Below are 20,904 nucleotides of genomic sequence, written 5' to 3' on the forward strand. Positions count from 1 at the left end.
TTAATAACAAGAGCTACCAGCTCAGTGTGCAGCTCTCCCCAGTGCTGTGTGCTGGGAAAAGGCAGCCATGGGAGAACCAGCATGGTGATGGCAGGCTGGTAAATGTGCTCCCTGCTTTTCTGGAGAGCACTGCCGTGGCTCAGGAGTGCCAACACTTGTAACCCTGACAAACCTAAGGACCTGGCTTTTATTACAATTCTAGCCCATGGAAGAAGTGAGTTTTTCAATTTTATTCTTTTTTTTTTTTTGATTGCCACCAAAATACCATGCAATTGAGGGGAGTGTGTTGTATCATTCATGTCTGTCACATATTTTGGTATCTTCTGTAGAGCTGTAGCATGTACATGTTCATGTAGGCTCATTCAGTCCCATCTCTACTGCATTTCCTACAGTGAAATGCTATTGTTCCTTATTTCTCTCTCTTTTCTCTCCCTTCCTGTGTTCCTCATTTACTTTCCATTCCAGATACCCATTCTTAAGAACTTTTGAGAAAAGGCTTCCAAAGAGGCATGTGTCATTTTGGTAGAAATTTATTTAGCTCATCACAGCCTGACTTGTTCATGGGAAGAGATTGTGTTGCCAGGTCCTAGCACCGCCAGCATGAGAGAACATTTTCACAGGATAGAGACAGAAGCATATCTATGGAAAATAAAACCTACATTAGACTTGTTCATGTCTTGAATGGGGAAGCAGCATCACATTTCACCATGTGAAGATAACCAAACCACTGTGCTCAGGCAATAGAACCAACCCAGGGGATTGAGCAGATCCTGCTGCACTCTGTCACTAAGATGCTGCTGTTACCTGACATTTGCCCTCTTAAAGCTCATCTGGGGCTGCCAAAATGTGTCACACTCATGATTCTCTTAGTGCAGGTAGTTCTGATTCCTGTGTCTTTTTGCTAATAGTCATTTTTGTAAATGGAGTGAAGACTCTCGAATTGTTTAAGCGCGACCTTTGAAATGTCATTGCTAATTTATTCTCCCACCATTACTGATTGTGGAAAGACTTGGCCATGTGTTCTTTTAACCCACTTATTATGTAAGTTCACAGATCATGACATTTCTAGCTTTCTTTGAATACCATCTGATTTTAGGGTAGTTTAGTGTTAATGTAAATCTCCAGAGCTGGTATTGCCCTAGTTCACTCTGTTATGATATTGAGTTAGTCCAATAAATTTTCTTCTTACTGTTTCCTCTGGGAAGAAACATCAGGTATTTCAAAGTATCTTAGTGTGCTGTATTATTTCCCTCACAAAGGCTATGTGTGTTAGCTCAGTAAAGTGCCTGAGTGTTTACTTGGAACATGTGAAAGATTTCAGAAAAGCGCAACCTTGCTGTGGGCACATTTCTCAGTGGAAGTGCTTTCACATTGAACAGCAAAGAAAGACAAGAACTTTGAGGGCCAAATGTGTGATTTAATGGTGTGATCATTAAGGCGAAGCTGGGTGTTTCATATCGTCATCCTAATATCTGAGAATGAGCTTCTGCTCTAGACACATATTTGCATTTTTTCCCTGGCATCCTCTTTGACCTGCTGGCCCAAGGTTCCTGATGCTGCCGAGGGCTGATGGATGTGCACAGACAAGAAGCCACAGAGCTGTTGTGTCACCCTCGGGTGGCTGTGGCCTTTGAGGATGGTAAGAGCTAGAGCCAGAATTTGTGCCTGAGAAGGTTTGCTTTTGGCTTAATTTCTTCCTCTCCCAATCTTTCTATTTTGGATTGTTTAAGGGGCTGGGCTGGAGCACAATGGGAATTGGGAAATGTCTGATTAGGAGTATGATTTCAGAATATTATATGTGATAAAAGTAAAGGCTGGGGGATACAAATATAAAGTGTGCAAAAGTATATCCTACTGAGCTGCTTGTATCGGAGAGAGCCTGTAAAGGGTTGTCCTCAAGATCTTGGGTCTTCAGTCACTCTTGAAGACATTAAATCTTCTTGGTAGCTTAAGAAAGAAATACAAATATTTAGTACCCAATTATTGGAGCTGAGTGAAACTGTACAAAATCTGCAATCACAGGCATGTTTTCAATGAAATTTTACATTTTCATAATTGGATGTCTCTGAGAAATCTTTTTTTTTTTCATATTAATGCAATTCTGAAGTGGAACAGACAAAAGAATATTTTTGTAGAAATGCTTATAAAAATACTGCTCAGTGTCTGGACCAGATCTATGTAGCAGTTGCTAGGAGCAAAAAATGAGTGTGGCACTTCAGAATCTGACTTGATGTGTGGGAACTAATTTTATTTAGCAAAAATAAGATCACATGGATGCACAGATATTTTCTTTGCCTTTTTCCTCCAGTTCACCTTGCAAACTTGGGCTGAAATTAGAACCATGTAAGTCACTAAACAGCTTCAAGAAACCCTGTTTTTTTAATAGCTGTGACTTAGCAACCTAAAATTAAAGTTCATGTATATCAGATGGCATCTAAATTATTGAGGATACTTTTTTTTTTTTTCTTCAGCAAAACTAAACTTCTAATTTTCAGGGCAGCCTGTTGCTCCCACTTGAGTGTGTTATTTTTGCTGGCTGGTGCTTGCCTGGGCAAGCAGCCTTTTCAGCAGTTTTCTTCCCCGCCTTCCCTGTGAAGGTAACCACTTACCTTTGCCCCAAAGTGTGTTTATCAACTGCTCTGAATTCCAATATTAAAATTACAGAATGTGCAAAACTTTATGACCAGATGTGGTACTGAGCACTCACACTTTCCTTGTGCATGTCAGAACATGTAATTTTTTAATTATGGATTATTTAATTAGCCACAGTAATTGTTTCTCTGGGTTGTAAGAGACATTGTGATTCAAATTCTTCTGGAGAAAAGATATTGCTTGCTTGGAGAATAATATTTTTTATGGAGATTTGTAATGAGTGTAACTGCACGGGGGCCCCTGCTTTCCCCTTGATTTAGTGAGTTTTTTTGCTTCTTGACATAATGTCCCAGGCTTTCCAGAGGGTGGGTGGAGATGGTGCTGGGCACGGCAACACCGAGGAATAATGTGCTGGCAAGGTCATTGGGTCTGCTCTCTCTGCAGGTAGGGGCTGCAGATCCATGTGGCAGCAGAGGTGCAGAGGTTACTGTCTTAAAACCCACAGATCCACCTGAGAATGGTTGCAAAGGAATTATGTCTTCTCCTCCAAAAAGGTGGCAGGATCTGGAGCCCAAGTGAAGTGCTCCTGCACCAGTGCACACAGCATGGGCAATAAACAGGAGGGTGAGGTGAGAGGGCTGCTGTGGAGCAGCAAAACTGTGGAATTCAGGATAAAAAGAGTGTTTATGACTTTTGGAGGAAGAGAGGTGCAGATCAGGGGACTGCAAGGATGTCATGGTTCATGGTGGGAGAAAATTAGAAGGGTCAAAACACAACTGGAACTGAATCTAGTGCTATCTAGTGCTATTGCTGTAAAAAAAAAAAACAAACAAACAAACAAAAAAAAAAGTTTCTGTAATTACATCAGTGACAAAAGGAGGGCTATGGACAATCGCCACTTTTACTGGAGGCAAGAGGAAAAGAAAGTGACAAAGGATGAGGAAAAGGCTGAGGTATTTAACGCACTCTGTCCTTAATAGCTGTTCTTTGGGTTCCCAGCCCCTGAATGGGAAGACAGAGATGGGGAGCAGAATGAACCCCCACAGTCTGAGGGGTCAGTGATCTACTGCACCACTTAGACATGCACAAGTGTCTGGGGCTGGGTGGGATCCACCACTGGAAGAGCTCTCCGAGGCACTGTCCATCCCTCACCAGCAGTACTGGCCAGCTGGGGAGGTGGCTCTTGGCTGGAAGTAAGCAGCTCTGATGCCCATCTACAGGAAGAGGTGGAAGCAGCATCTGGAGAGCTACAAGCTCTTTGTAAGAGGGATTTTCTGTGAAATGGTAAAGATTTTCTTTGTGATCACAGTTTTGTTTTTCCTTCAATAGTAATTACTGGCTGCTGATCTTTGTTATTTAGCTCCAGTACTCTCTGCCTCAAGGGTTTGTATTACTGGGCTTCTCACATCTGTGCACTAAACCTCAGAGCACCAGAGGTGATTTCCAGAACTGCAGCAGTGCAGTGGGATCCCAGAGAGGAAATTCTGGCCCTTTAGGATTACACTGGGACTGTTTATCCCAGTCTGCTACAGGAATGGGTGCTGAGGGCTGCATGTGTTGAACTATGCCCAAATCATAACTTTTTGGAAGTGGATCCCCTCTAGCTGGCAGTGTTGCAAGTGCAGTAAGTTCATATACCATCAGAATTCATTCTTCCTTCTGGACCAAGCAAACCAAGGGCCCACAGCCTCTTGTTACACTCAGAATAGCACACTTCACTATTTAGTTCAGAGTCTTCAGGAGCTCCAGAATCTGCATCATTAAAAAGGTGCTTTGCAAACTAAATATTTTTAGAAATAGAAATCTTCCTTATAACGTATCCACAGGATTGAAAGATTAGATTTTAATTTTTTTAATCAAAGATGAAAATTTAATTTTCAGAATTTTGAGATGGATGCAGTGAGCCCTTGTGCAGAAGTAAAGTGTTTGGATTCTCCTGAGCAAGATGAGAAGCCTGGCTAGGGCACCAATGGTAATTGATAAAGTGATTCAGCATTGCTTTAACATTTATTTCCATAATGCTTTTTGTGTACAAGAGCTGAGCAGGTTCTGTTTGGCCCAAGTAGGGTATGGAAAAACCCTGTTTTGTGCATTTCATTTCACTATATCACTAAACCCCTTAAGAGCAAGAGTAAGGGCAAGCAAAGTAAGTAAAATGAGGTTACAGAAGTGCGCTGCATATGAAATGACAGCCTTTAAATTCCTTGTTCCCACAAGTCTTTGTTTTTCCTCATATTGGGTCATCTGGTGGTGTCTCCTGCTGTGATGCCTCAATAAAATAAAGTGACTTGCTTCTGCGTATTTCAGGCATGTTCAAATGTTGTGAGCTTGTATTGAAATCCTTTATAAAGCTTTCAGTTCCACAGGGACTTACACTGGTGAGCCCTGTATAAACACAACTTTTGTAGCTGTAATCTTATTAGTTAAAAGGTGGCATGCTGATAGTTTCATTTCACAGTTGATTTTTTAAAATTATCTCTGAAGATGGAATTTGGCTTCTCACTTTTGGCCATGAGGTAGCATAACCTACAACACAGTATGGAGAAAGAAACCTCAAATTGAATGTGATTCAGGTAGTTTTTTAGCTCTTAATCTATATTTATCTGCACAAGAAAGTTTTAACTTGACCCAAGGAAAAAAGAACAAATCAATAAATCCAATGAGGGTTTGCCATGTAGCACTTTTATGACATATGATTCATTAAGTCTGTAATCGCAAAAATCTGTTATATACTGCTGCCACTGGGGGAATATAAGAGCTGAATAGTTGAACACCACTTGGTTTAAATATTTTGTGTTTGGTTCCACTATAGGTAAAGCATGATATTGAAATTGATATTGAACTAAAATATCCAAGGAAAAACTTTTGTGGATTTTTAAAATATACATCCATCTATCAAATTTTTATTTAAATATGTGAGATATATTGTATCACCCATATATAAGTATGTATTTATTATGCCAGTATAAATCCAGTGTACCCTTTATATCTGTCCCTGGAGAATTCCTCAAAAACAGACCTGATCTCCTAGCTATTCAGTACTCATCTCACTTTATTAGGGGTATTCTTACCTTCAGCCAAATGCCTCCATTTGCAGGTTAGCCATTAGCAGGACTAAAAGACTTTTAATTTGACTACTTAGCTTTTACATCTAAGTACTAGATCATCTTGCAACATTGGAAAATTTCTGTTCTCATTTGTGTCTTCCTTAGGGAGAAAATGTTATTTTTCAATCCTGTCTCCTTATCCAGGTTGGTCATTCCTTCTTGACCTGGAATGACCCTGCAATTAAATGCTCCCCTGAGGATGACTGAGAATGACTTCTTGTGTTTCTGAGTACAATAAATATGGTCTGTGAGTGTTCTGCCTTGGAATGATCTGTTGCCAGGCACATTAGGTTATCAGAAATGAGAGAAGGGAGCATGCTTTTGGATGGTAAACTGTGTAGGAATTTTCCACCATGTCTGTATGCATAGATCCAAGTTTTCAAAAGGTTCAATAAATGGCTTTCCATGGCATGTGTTAATTTAGAAGACAACAGATTTTACAGAGTATGCTATGTGTTCCCTTTAATGTTTAATGCCTGTGCACTGTATGTAATGTTTAGGGTTGAGTGCAGAGTTCATGTTGTTGAGTAAATGAGGTGTTGATAACTCAGAAGAAGCTTCTATTTTATTTTCTGGCTGATCTGAAATGCAGAATGTGCAATCTTGAGGCTCTACATACACATTTTCTGATTTTCAACTCCAGGACTGAAACTGTTGCAGTTCTCCAAGCTGCTTCCACCAATTTGCCAGCACTGGGCAGGTGCTCAATACCTTCTCAGGCAAAGGCTGTGCCTGAGTGTTCCTGTGCAGATTTAACCCTGCCTCTTTGCACTCCACTTCAGAAAGGGTACATTTAATTAAAGTCCCAGCCAAGGGTTTCAAACTCTAGTCTAAAACTGAATGAAGAAACACTGGCATTGTTTTTCCTTCAGGATGTAAGAAAGTCTTATTCTAGGTGGTATATAGCTGTTCATGGAGGTGGAATATGCCATTCCAGAAAAAATGGATCAGGCTGTGATCTCTGGCAATGGCTGGTACCCACAATTTATGATAGAACCATCTAATTCTGAATTTTATGAAATTTTTAAAGACACAGATCGTAAGGGTTAGGTTGAAAGTGTGGGTAAGAGAACATTGTTGAACACACAATGAGAGCAAGGATATATTTCCAAACTGTTGGTGAGGATGGTTTCTTTTTTGTTGTTTTTGACAAATTCTGGGACACTGCTGGGTTTTAGGAATATCTTCACAGAACAGCAGTGTGACTATACAGAGATAAATGTTACTTTTAGATTTCTTTGGAAGAAAAGCTGAATACAAAAATCTGTAGTGCAATAACAACTTGTTCTCTTTGCCGTTCTTCTGCCTGCTCTTTGTCATGTCTCATCTTTTCTTCCCGTGACTTAATGTCCCACTTACACAGTGTGCTGCAGGGGAAGTCCTTGAACAGCAAATGAACTGGGTAGGCAGAAGCTTGATTTTTCTAGATGATTATTGTCTTACAGCCTACTGGCACTTGACAGTTTGGACTCTCCAAACTCATGAAAGCCATGGCAGTTGCATTTTCATATCTATTTTTACTGAAATGCTATTTTGGTCCTTATTGTCGGTGTCAAGCATGCTTAGGCAAAGTGGGCTGAGAACTGTGTCTGCCCTGGTTTACAGACTGCTAAACTTGGTACAAGGAGTCAGTAAATAACATTCTTACCTATTAGTTAAAGAAGCTTTTGAAGAATTGTGCTTCTGCTCTGATCAGTGGGAAAATAACGAGCTATGTATATAATACTGAGGCAAGGGTAATGGTTTTAAGATGGCCAGTAATGAGGAGAAATGAGGTAAACATCAGCACTATGTAGTGCCTGTCAATTGGGATTATGATTAAAAGAATGGTTTACTATTCAATAGAACTGAAAACCAAAATATTTTGTAGAAAATCTGTGGAAAATGGATTTTTGACAGTTGTTCTTGTAAAAGGTAGAAGGTGAACCATGCACTCTGCTATTCCTGATACTTTGTCTGCTGACAGAGGTGTTTAGCTCTTACCTGGCTTCTCACCAGTTGTGAGATTTTGTTTTTAGTGTCTTCTTCAGTTTTGAGGAGAGAACATAAAAATTCTTTCACATTTAGTTTGCACAAATTTGGTGGTTTCTGGAGAAGTTTGGGCAATCTGAACTTGCATCTTGGCAACATTTGAATGCAGTTTCACAATCTGTAAATGACCATTCTGACCAGGTGAACAATGAACATTTTAAAAGTATTTTTGAGTCACTTCAATTATTCTAGATTATTTTAAGATTTTTGTGTGTGTTTGCTCCTGCCTCAGTCTATCACTAAAAATAATTTATTATCTTGTCATTCTAATATTCAGAGAGAAATGTTCTGTTCTGTCAGTTATCTTGGATGGTTTCTTGACTCTGGTTTTAATTTATATATTGTTTAGAGTTACAAGCTGTTTTAATCTTGGAATTTTTCCAGTTATCTCTGAAAACGTGGTTTTTCCCACCTCTTGGACTGTAATTTCAAAATGTACAGCACATAAGAACTACTGCACCTTGAACAGTAGGGTGTGTTTCCCACTGCAGTCACTCATAACTGGTTAAATGGCAAGCCCTGGAGAATTCCTCAATTATCCCTAAGGAGTTCTAAGCATCATTGATATGTACAGAGTTAATGACTTATTTCTGCTTCTGAGTATTTAAGAAAATACCGTCTTGTGACTTACATGACCTTGCTTTGACAACTGAAATTGGAATGTATTCAGAACAGAGTTCTTATTTTCAATCCTAAACTTACACTTTCTAAAATCTGTTTTTCTGTTACTCATCTTCTGGATCAGGGCAATTAAATGCAAAATCATATGTCTGAATTCTCTAGGAGGATTTCTGGACAACTGCTGTGGGGTCTGTGAACATACCTGTAGCTAGCACTGCCTGTGACCTCCTCCGGATTAATATCCATAAAATGCTTCAGCAACTTGAGCGTTGTGGAAAAGAGGATGTTCTGTACACTTGTAAGATGATTTGAAGGGAGTTCCAATAACATAATCTTTTTTTTTTCCCTGATGCTGATATATCCCTTGATCTAAAAGAGGGAAGAAACAGTGTTGTATCAGAAGTGACAGATTTATAGTACATTAGATGACTCTTTAAATGCCAAGGGAAAAAAAAAAATCAAAGGTATCTAGAGACCTTCCAAGTGCAGCCAAAAAAACTCCGTTGAGATTCAATCCATGAAAGGACAAGCTAATGAACTTAGGGCTTGTAATCCAAGATAAATAAACCAGAGCTGAGAGGGGGAAGGCTAGTAAAGCTCTGGGAGATGTAAGGGTAATAAAGGACTGACAAATAGGACAATAAAGGACTGACTGTGTGACATGATGAAGCAGCAGAAATGACAACTATAATAATGTGTCAGTGCTGAGTCCTGGAAGAAAGAAGCAGAAACCACTGCTGTCTGTGATAGCAAGGATCTGGAATAGCAATTCCATTCAATATTAGGAAAGCACGAGGGAAGATACAAGAGTTAAGAGCAGCTGTGATTACTCTGGGACAGAGGCATTTCTGGTGTTGGTAGGTGTGGGTGTATGCACAAATAAAGGCAGAGCCAAAGGAAATACTTCAAGAGAGAGGAAAATTCAGGTTAGAGGAGGTAAAATCTATATGTCTTAAAAAAAAGTAAAAAAAAAAAGAGTTACTTAGCAGAAGGCATTTTAACATTTGGAAATCCTTTCAGAAGGTGTAAGGGCAGGAGGGCAGGTGTTGCCTGCCTCAGTACTGAGCTCTGGAAAACATGCTGCAGAATAGGATACTCCATTTTGATTGTCATTGGGGAGAGATATTGACTGGATGCTCTTGTGAGACTCTTTAGTCCCAGCCAGTGTATCACATAAAAGGCAAGGAAGGAACAAGTGTGATGAGTACTGTGGCAATGTGATAGAATTTGCTGTTACCATAGATACCTGTGACTGTACATAAGCACTAAAATGCTGTGGCTTTGCTCTGTGTGAAAAGCTGCTGGGGCTTAATTTTCTCCTCATGCAAACAGCTTGGAATATTTGGAAATTACTATATAACTTCTTATCCATGTATATCTCTACAATATTCTCATGAAATGAAGGATTGCAGCTGAGAGAAAAATCCCAGAAGGGACAGGGGGCATTTGTGCACTAAAACTAAAAATCAGATTTGACAGGCACACGCAAGTAAAAAATTCCTAAAGTAGGCAGCCCTGTTTTCTTGAAATTCCCCATGTTTGACATCCTCATGACAGACAAGTCCCTTCTTTCTCTAAGCCATCAGTATGTTGTTGAAGTGAACCTTTTTGAATATAAATCGCTTTGAAATTAGCTAATGAAGATTAGTAGACAAGAGATTATGAGTTCTGTTAAAAAATGCATGTTGTAGCTCTCCTGTTATTCCTCTTCAGAGGAGCCCAAAATTGCTGATTTTCCTGGAGCAGGGTAAGATGGAGAAAGGTGTCTGATTTAGACACTGAAAACCATTTTTAAATCTAAACCTTTGTATTTCTGTATTGCTTGTAATCATGGTAGCTTGTCCCTTGTTCAAGTATGCTTTTGAGGAAAGCGAGCTCTTTCCTTTTCATAGCCATAGCAACGAGATGTTGTTATGGGTGTTCAGACTCAAGAGACTGTAATCTCTTTTGTTCCTAAAGATGGACCTAAACTTGCACTGGAAGTCACCTTCCTGTCAGTCAGACCATTTGGTGGCACCTCTGACAATATCTCTCTCTCCTCTCCATAGGTCATTGCTTTTTATCCCTTTTATGTCCTCAGAGACAGCTGCTAATGAATGGTATCTTGTATTATTATCCTCCTTTTCAAGGTGCATACTTTGAAAACTCTGTTGTTAGAAGAGAATACAGTAGAATAGAATACCATAACATATCCTGAGTCAGATGGAATCCATAGGTATCATCAAAGTCCAACTGCTGGCCTTGCACGGGACAGCCCCAGGAATGCTGCCATGTGCCCCAGAGCATTGTCCAAATTCTTCAGCTCTGGCAGGCTGCTGCTGTGACCACTGCCCTGGGGAGCTGTTCAGTGCCCGGCCACCCTCTGGAGGAAGAGCCTGTCCCTAATCTGCACCTAAACCTCCCCTGACACAACTTCAGCCATTCCCTCGGGTCCTCTTTCAGCAGCAGGATGTGGGTGCTTATGAGCATAACCTGGAGCTTCAGTCTGAGCTGGCTGAGCACAGCGAAGGTACAGAACTTCACCTGTCCTTTATTTCACTTACCTGGTTCCTGGAGACGTTATAATCTGATATAGTACACTAACTCTGTTCCAATGAAGAGAATTAAAAAAAAATTAGATTTGCTATAAGACAAGGCTTTATTTCTCAGAACATGACTTTTATACTCCTACTCTTCACAGGTTACACAAACACTGTGTATACCTGACTTTTTCATTATTTTCTATTTTCTTCTCAGTCTCCTGGGGCTCCCCTTCAGGAGTTCAGACGTGCTGGGCTTCTGTCTGTGGCGGTCTGGTGTGAAATGGAGCTCAGGCCCCCAGTTTTTCCTTTGGAAAGGCAAGCCTGGTTTACTTTTTTTCTAAACAGCTCATTGAAATTTTACTCAGTAGTTAATGAACACTGATGCCTTTAACTCATGGCACGTGGAAGAGAAAGAGGTCTGTGACCTTGTGGTTCCAAGCCCAAGCAGCTACTGGAATGATGAATCTAATTTATGTTTGTATGTAATAAATGTTGAAATATTCACTCATACTCTATTTAGAAGTTTTGCTATGTGCACTAAGTTTAGGCATTTCAAAAGTTTTTGTTAATATTTCTAATGTCTTGTAAAAATAAGTATGGTTGTGATGCCTAATCTAATACCTACTCTTAAATAAAGAGCACCAAAGAACAAAACAAAACCCAGTAGCACACAAACTGCAAAGTACAATCTGCATAAAATTATCACCATTTTGACAAGCTGAAGGGAAACTCATTTGAAAGAAATGCCATTTCATGGCTGCATTTTGATTAGCTCCTGCCTCATGTGAAATATTGAAAGTTTTTCTCCTTCTCTTGATTCAGTATTAGCCCTTCTTTAGCAAAAGAATGTGTGACTCTATTCTCCATGACATTTTTGATGACACTTTTGTAATAATTTCCCCAGGTTTATGTTCTTCAACCATTTCATTTTTGCATCTCAACACCATTTTATTTCCTCCTTTCTGCTTCTCAGTCCCATTGGAAAATAGCTGACATATCATTTCTGCAAATTAAAGTGCAAATGGTAATTCAAAGCACAAAGTGAAACAAGCAATTGATATTTTCATTGCCAGGAAATACATGATGACCATGGTTCCTCAGCCACCATAAATCCATGGACCCCACTGGACTGTTTTTTCTTGCTGAGGCCCATACACAATACTTATTCTCTGCTTATTTGCTCAATTTGGAAGGTAAAGCTCCTTTTATGTTCCCTGAGACAGTTTTCTTTACAGCTCTGGATGGATGGTGGCTTATTCCTGCCCAAAACCCCTGGATGAGGCTGAGGGTGATGAGCTGCCCTTGGTCAGTGTGTAACTGAGTTTACTGTCATGTTTGGCTGCTGACTCAGTGCTGCAGTGAAGGAAGAGCATTTCCATCCAGTCATCTCCCAAAATTATTAATCACATGCTTCAGTTGAAGGAAAAATAGATCCAAAAGAGATGCAGAACTTGTGTCAGAACACTCTTCTTGCTGGGCTCCCTGTACTTTATGTTGTTATGATGTTCAAGAAGACCCTCTAGTCCCTTTTGGAACTTTAAGAAGGGTAAAAAAGAATGAGGTGAGATTTAAGAACTATCTAGCTAGAAGAGCAGCTACCTTTCATTTACTTCCTGCTCCACAGGCCTCAGAACTGTCAGCTAAGCTTAAGAGTTTATGATTTATTTCAGCTTGAAGGTAAGTAATTATATTTTTCGATCTGCTACCTTTTACTTTGCCTTGTTCTAAGAGACAGAGTTGGCAGATTAAGGGCCTTTAATTTATGTTCATCAACAAGTCTCTCATCAGTTTCTATATAATTTTCTCTCTTGCACTGATAATCCTGAGCATGCATTGCACCCTTGGTGAGCCATGAGGGGACCTAAATCTCTGCAGCATGAGCAGTGCTGAGTCCTTTAGAAGCTCCAAAACTGCTCTGCAGAAATTTGGCCTTTCTCAAACTAGGAGGTATGCTTGGAGGAGAGCCGGGTGAAAACTGAGCTGACTTGGAGAACAGTCCAAATTCCACTGAAATGTCAGTGTTTTTTCTGAAGTTGTCAAAACATGTACCATGTTTTAAGTTTAGGTTTAGGAGGGAGAAGATGATTAGAAATAGAAATTACCTTAGTGTCAACTAAGGACAGGTAGCCCTGAACACCAGTGCATTCAGATTGCTTATTTTTCTAGTCCTTGTTGACTGCCTTCTTCTTTTGCCTTGTCCTTTGCTCTTGCTTTGTCCCTGGCATGTTTTCAGGTGTGATTTTGCTGTACATGTATGGGTGGTGTTATCTGTGTATATTTTTTAACTGCCAAATATAATCTGAGAGGTGCTCAAGTGTGTTGTTCAATTCCAGATGGTGGAATTCCTGGTGTGAAAGCCAGGTGACTCTGCCTAATTTTCTTGTTTAAAAAATATTACCTTTCTGTAAATAAGAGTTTCACAAAACTCACTTGTTGAAACCTCAGATAAAAAGAGATCTTCCCAAGTGTGCAAACTGCTGCCATTAATTTGTTTAGTGTGTAAAAAATTTTCCCTGAATTTGCCTGGTTTTATAGCTGAATAATAACTCCAACTGGTTTTAAAGTGACACAGGATCATCTTTCTCCATCCTAGGAATGTCTGCTTCTTACCAGTGCTTCCCATTCCTTTGGATATTATGGCAACTGTGTGTGTAAATTTTGTGTGTAAACCAGCAAATGAAGCTTAATATGATGTGAAATATTATGAAGCTTTATATTATGTGAAAAGGGAACAGGTTTTTTCACCTGGATCTCTGTGTATTTGGTGCTAGGATTTTATACCATGAAGACATCTTTTCCTGAGAAGCAAGTAAAGCTGTTTGTCTTCCTCATCTACTGAAGAAATGTAAAATTTGTAACACCTTTTTATTTTCACCTAAAATTCCTTGACTTTGTGCAGTTGAGGAATGTGTGTCTGTCTGTCCTAGTTTAGGGCAAATTTGGTGAAAACCCTCTGGAAGGACCCCCCAGAAAACAAACCCCTGCAGCCTCTCCCCACCCACCTGGTTCGGGAAAAAATTTTCTCTGAGAGAAGTGGAAAAGAACCTGTTTATTCAATGAACAGAGCACTCCCCAGCACAAAAAAATTAACAACACCAGATGACAACAAAACTCTTTCACCACTCTGACGAGATGAACAAATCCAGAAAGTCTTTCCTGGGAGTGGTCGCCTGGGTCTGGACGCTGGGGATTGCTCTCCAGCACTGGGGATGGCTGCTGCAGATCACCAAATGCAGGCTCCTGGTGTTCCTTGGTGTTTCCCAGATCCCAGTCCAGAGCAGGTTGGATGGTATTCAGGAAGAGGAAAGGAAAAAGCAACAGTCCAGGGAAAGAATTGGACTGCTTAGCTAAACTAACTAGGAAGCAAAGGCAAAAGCAGAAACAAGCAAAGGCAAAAGCAGAAGCAAGCAAAGCAAGCAAGCCCAGCAAGCCAGCAAGCAAAGCAAAGCCAGCCAGCCAGCACTAGCCTCTCCTAGACAGCAGACCATGGGGGGAGGTGAACCAGATGATAACAAGGCAAAACAAACCTTCACTTTCAGAGTCAGTTCTGAAAGCACAGAACATAATATCAAACATAAACAGAACACACGACTGGAGATACAAACACCATAACATCACCCTAGGACACTGTCTTTGGAAACAGCTGTGGCAAATGGGCACCTGGGGCTAGTGTGTGCAGGTTGAAGAGGAAGACTACTTTAAACAGAGCTCTGGAATATATATACAAAAGTATACATTTCTTTTGTGGTACTGTAGATGGTCTTACAAGTCTGTATCTTAAAATTTATTGAGGAAGAAGGTGCAGTGATGTAATTGGATTCACTTCACCTTATGGGAATATCTATAAAGATCTCTATTGTAGCTCGTGGGGCTTGGAGTGCTGTGAAAATTTTGTGTGCATTAAAAGGAGCTGTAAATGCAGCAGGAACTCAAAGTGGGGAACCTGCCAATGCCAAAAGTATCGACTGCCCAGCATGGGGCCCCCTAAGCAGAGACTTTACTGATTAGACTGAAAACTCCTTCGTTTTTAGGTCCATTGACATTGTAAATGCTATGCAGATATATATATAAACTGCCTCATGTTGCTGCTAAAAAGCTTGGAGTGGTGATGGCAAAGGTTTGGGTGTTATCCTGAAGACGAACATTTCATATTTCATCTTTTGGGAATCTGCAGACAAATGGAAATGTTCAAAGGGTGGAAGGAAAGAGAGAGAATATGTAACTGCTGAGAACAGGCTGAGTGAACTGTGGGTTTTTTAGACTAAAAAGAGCTCCTGTGACTTTGCACTATATAAACGTTTGTTGTGAAGAAAATTTTCATGAATTACTATCTGGCTGTTGCAGAAAATAAGAGAAGTAAATAATGAATTTTGACTTAGGAAATACTCTCAAACTAAAAAGACCATGAAACATTAGATCTGGTTGCTTGTGGAAATCATGAAATGTACTTCACTGATTAATTTACTGTGGGTTAAAACCCAGTTGGATGACTTATAGTAAAGTCAGATGATATATGCTTTTTATCCTGCCTCAGAACAGGGGAAAGGGAAACAGCCGCTTGAAGTCACTGTCAGCTCTTTAACTCATCTCCGTCTGCATGTTAAGATGAGGAACAGATATTTACAGAGCTGCTGTAAGTTTAATTAACACTACAGAGGGTGTCATTTTCTTGCCCTTCTGAGAGAACCCAAATATGACACCACTGCTGCTCTAGAAAAGCAAGTCAGTATTAAACTTGGTAGTGAACACAGAACTAAATGCTATTCTGCCAACAAGACAGCTGTAGCTTTATCAGTGATGTCCTAGAAAAATTAATCTACTTTTTTGTCAATGAATGTTCAAAATGGATTTCAAGTATGAAGAACCTGACAAGTATATATCAAATTTCTTATCTGAATCAAGGAAGAGGTAAATTGGGCAGAAACACTCTCTGCTGTTATTCAGCATTTGGAGACCAATGCACAGGGTCTCACTGGAAATGTAAATGACCAGATCAAGTTGGGAGTGAAAGATTGCAGCTGTAGCCTAGAAGTAGACTCCAGACATCTTAAGACTTGATGTGTTTCCACTTATTGAAGGAGCTAGATCCTAAAAAGAGAGGAACACTTCACTGTGTTGAATTGCACGGAAACTTTGGAATCCCAGAGGAATTTGCTCATTTTATCCAGTCCAGAAAATCCAGAAAATCCAATCCAGTCCGTGCCAAGCCAGGAAAGGAACCATGGTATTGGTCCACCTTTTCAGAAACTGAGCTGTGCCCCAGCGGGAAATGTTTTCTGAAATGATTGAAAGTCCTGAAAAATAAGTTATGTATTGAACTTGTTTACAGTTTTAAAACTTCCAAACAGATAAAGCAAAATCACTGAACACTTGAAAGGTAATTATATCAGCATGAAGAGAAGCTTTACTTTAGGACTTCCTGTTAGGAAATCACACCAAAACCAAACCCCAAAAATATTTTTGTTCTACAAATGTAAAATTAATTTTTTATTGCAGCATCAAATAAAATTAAACAGCTGCATTTAAAGATACTCAGTTATTTGTGCATTATGCAAGATTAATACAACCCCGAGTTACAGCCTCCAACTATACCAGCAGTAAAACACTGATGGGAGAGAAGTATTTCTTGCAAACTGCATAGGGATATGAATTTATGGAAATGTAACTCTCCTGCTTAAAGATCTGATATTCCATTTTCATAAAATAATTATTCATTGCATTAACATTTCCTTTGTACTTTTACTTTTCCTGATGCCTGTTTGGAGTGAAAAGCTAATATCAGAGATGGTGACAGTATGTTTCTCTTTTATAACACACAGGTTAATTCTTCTTCACTGTTGAGGTGGCATGTACTGCCCCAAATTGTGGGTAGTTCCAACAGAGCTCTGACAGTCATAAACCTGGTCTTCCAAATGTTGTCTGTGGAACATCTTTTCAAAACCTGAAAAAAATGAATTAAATAATAGAAAAGGTTTTTTTAAAATAAGGATATGTATGGTTTTAATTCATCTGGAATACCAGTTTTAATCTCACTTTTTCCTGCTAGGTTTGTTTTCTATTTGATTAGTTCTAGGAGATGGATTTTGACATTTAAAGTATGTGTAATAGAAAGAGAATAATGACATCGCTGGGATTACAGAAAAATATTTGCCCTTGGAAATGGTAATGCATTGTTAAATACCAGTTGCATCATATCTGAGTATAATAAAATCAAAGTGGAAATTGAATGATTGAGTGGAGAATTAATAGTCTCAGTATGTGACAGAAGAAGGGACCTCAGCAATTCTAGCAGTGCAGCACAGCTGAAAATGGATTTTTTAGCATGGTCTCATTGGGTTTCCAAACCTGTATTTTGTTTTAAGTCTAACATGAAAAACAAATAAAATAATAACTGTATTAATATTGGGGGGAAAAAAGGAAGTATTTGAATAAAAATAACCAATGATCTTCCTCACATAAATCCTTGGATAAGCTCCCCCCAAGAGCCATAGTGTGTTGATTCCTCAAATGAGGGATGTGTTTATCCTGTTAGTGTTGCTGAGGGTTAAAGTTTAGATAGGGTTAGGCAATAGAAGTTATTTCCAGGGTGAACCATACCTGATTTGCATCGTGGCTCCTGTGAGAGCAATGTTGGCAAAGCTGGGTTGAGCCAAGGGCTGGAACAGGAGTCAATGAATGGGAGGAAGAGGGGGAAGAGTTTCACCTCTTCTTTGTATGGCAGCCATCTGCAGTGCCTGCAGTTTGGAATGCATTGGGGCACACTGAATTTTCCTCAGCTCCTCTCTTTCCTGCATAGTGGTGTGCGAGTATGTTTATTCCCAGTTTTCTGGTCAGGGATAAACTGTGCTGAGATGAGAGAAATGGGTGAGGAGTCCTCTGGGGCCAGTAGGATTGGTCTCAGTGTTTGGGTTTCGTAGGTGGTTGGGCTGTTTTGTTGCTTTAATTCCAGCCATTGAAGTCAGCTCTCTGGAGAATTTCTGGCAGGGTGTGAGTTTTCAAATCAAACCCAAGTGATGGCAACCACCTGCTGCAGCTGGTGTCTGTGCTGGGGCAGCAGTTTAGTGGCTGATAATGCCACTGGAAAGGTTGGTTTGGCCTGTGCTTTTGCTCCCATTAATGGTTCTCACCCTTCCAGATAAGCCATGCACTAGGGCCCCAGCTGTTGTTCTGAGTGTTTATGAATGGGCTGGGTCCTCTTTTGGGCTGAGCTCTCTTCTAAATTGTCACACATACCTGCCTGGAAAGAAAAATTTACAATGTGAGTGCGTGAAGAAAGATACAGAGATAGGGTGCAGCGTGTGCTGATGATCCATGTATTTTTACTCAGTTTATTATAGTAGACACCAGGATTATATTTTTCTTGCAAATGCACTTTTTTTCCCCCCTGTCCCTATCCTTTATGTTTTTCAGTTGTCCTTAATTCCTCTTGACAGTAACAGAACTGAGTTTTTCCGTAGTTGGGTTTAATGAGGAGAAAACCAAGGCCTGGGAGCAGAGTATTACAAGCAATGAAGCCTCCTCCAGGTCTCCATTTCCCACAGCTCAGCTCTCTGTGTTGTAGGTGGCTCTCAGAATACTGTTATTAATAAAGTGTATTTATTGGAAATTGGGAATGGAGTCCTTTTATAATAATCTTTCATCAAACTGGAGGAAATCTGGGCTTGATTCTTGGATCTAAGCACTTGATTAACTTATCTACCTTATTTATATGCTCTTACTTTTTGTCTATCCTCTGCCACTCTGGTACTTGCACACTACTGGAATTTGCCCAGCACCTCTACACTGCTGGATTCTGTTCCTGGCAGAGACATCCCTGGGGCTCATCTGACTCCAGCTGGGGAGAAGTTTGTTATGCCCCTGGCATGTTTAGGCTGTAACAAATGCAATACATTTAAAGAAATTATCCCATGTTAGTTGTGCTGGAGGCTTCCACTCCTATTTTTAAAGATGATCTTCCTTGTTACTGTGGGCTTCATCCTTAGAAGTCAGAGCAAGAGCTGGTTATCAGGGTGTGGAACACAGCTGCCACCAGGTTGTGTGTGATGTGCTCCCCATCTCCAACTGACAAAATATCTTAAGAATCTCCATTGTCCTATTCCTTTGTGGCAGGACTGGGAGATTACTCATGAAAGAAGCCTAGTTGTGCCCCTTCCCTGTGTGGCTACATCGAACAGCTATGTCTGGATCTGTGCTCCCATCCTGTCTACTTCCCAAACTTGGGAACTGTTTTTCCTCAAATCCAATCAAAGGTGAGACTTGATGCAGAATCATTTTCTCCATGATTCTTCAAGTTGTGTGCTGTCACGTGTTTCTGAGACTGATATCTCAGAGACCTGTTCTGATGTTAGTACTTCAGTATTTCTGGGGACAATTGTTGGAGAACTCTAGGCACATTTGTGAAATTATATACATATGTGTTATATGTGTATATTAGTAAATATGTACATATAATATTTTTTAATATATAAATATGTTTATTATATACATATGTATATCATGAATACCATATGGGATCTACTCCTAGAATAGGCAAAATAATAATCTTTAGAAAATAGGGAGCTGGTTGGAAGGTGCTTGAGATTGTTAGGAAATAAAGACTGAAACAAGAAATTAAATTGCACATCAACTGAGTGGATGGTGAGGCCAGAGGAAAGCCTGAACACTGGAATTAAGTGCCTCTGGTCTGTGAGAGGGTTCTCTCAACATTTAACAGAAAGCAAGAGTTAAAGAATTATGTTCAGCATCAGGGAGGGCAAGTAGACAAAGTGATAATAACAGCTCTATTGGCTAAATGCGGGCAAAAATATTGTGCAGTGAAAGACTGTTAGACTAATAAATGAAAAGATGGTGTAAGAGAACACCTAGAATGGGTTGAATGTGTTAAATGTGAATAGGGAAAGCAGTGTTGGCTCTGGTTTTGTAGATGTTCCAGCTCCTCTGGACTACTTGTTTTTGTGTAGGGACTCAGACTGGGATGTTAATCAGCATATCCAGCATGAATCTATTTTATAGGTACATCACTGTTATTGATGTCTAAAAGTACATCTCTAGAAGTGGTAGTGAGTGATAGTTGGGACTATACAGTTACCAGTGGATACTTTTCCATGAGTTCAAAAGACGTGCAAAAAATCAGATGTACTGCAGAAGTTGCTGATGATGCTGATACTGGCTTAGAATATGGTATGGTCAAAGTGATAAAACTGATAAACTGCAGGGAAAATGCAGACACCTTATTCCTGTATTTCCCTCCAGCATACATTCTGTGGTCTTCAAAAAATTTATGCAAATGCCAGTAATATAGAAAATAATCTGTCCAAAGTAGTTCTAGATTTTTTTTTTTTTGTGAGGTCGGTTACTTTTTGCCCCTTAAGGATTCATTTATGCTTGAAAATTCAGGGAATTGAACCACATGCAAGACGACTATAATGGATTTTCTAGCTTTGTGCTTTCTCAATGGGTCACAAAGGAGCTGTTCTGCAGAAATCTTGATCCTAGGAAGTGACTGTTTTTATAAGACTCTTCAAACAGAAGCTGTGCTTCACAGAAAATATTTCCATTTCATAATTCTTCCACTCGTGTCCCTTCTCATCAGTTAATTAAACTTTCATTTAATGTTTATAGAACCAAAACCGTCTGACTATTTGGAAACTATTTGTGCAAATAATAAAGAGGAACTTGGGGAGGAGAGTTTGGCACAAGCATTAAAGCTGTAGTTCCTAAAACTTGTCCCACTTGTCTTTAGCCAGCTTATGAGTTAAAGTGGGTCTGTGTAAGAAGGAGAGAGAGAAAGCAGAATGCAAAATGACAAAAAGGAATAAACTGACAGTAAACCAGGCTGGGTGCTCCAAGAGGGAGTAGCTAATTTGGTATCATGAGTAGCTTTGTATACTAGTATTCACACACCTGAAAACCACTGGCTGCCCTTTACAGCCGTGCTGGCTTGTTCTGCCTTGTGGTAAAATGGTTCCTTCTGTCTAAAGCCCAGGTTTGCTTTCAGACCCATTTCCCACCCAGCAGGGCACCCTTCCTTA

At 39.8% G+C, this 20,904-nt stretch overlaps 1 protein-coding gene across 14 annotated transcripts in view; it reads left to right on the top strand.

Annotated features, from left to right (window-relative positions):
• Positions 1–20,904, top strand: part of HTR2C (5-hydroxytryptamine receptor 2C) — a 257,321-nt gene that overhangs the window by 99,516 nt on the left and 136,901 nt on the right. For 2 of the 14 annotated variants that reach the window (XM_072929316.1, XM_072929320.1), the window contains exon 2: positions 18,983–19,122. The exons of the other annotated variants lie outside the window; for them this stretch is intronic. The gene's annotated coding sequence lies outside the window, so the exon portion shown is untranslated. The remainder of the gene's footprint in view (positions 1–18,982; positions 19,123–20,904) is intronic. 14 annotated transcript variants of the gene reach the window in all.

Source organism: Taeniopygia guttata, chromosome 4A (assembly GCF_048771995.1).
Source record: "Taeniopygia guttata chromosome 4A, bTaeGut7.mat, whole genome shotgun sequence".
Classification (NCBI taxonomy): Eukaryota; Metazoa; Chordata; class Aves; order Passeriformes; family Estrildidae; genus Taeniopygia; species Taeniopygia guttata.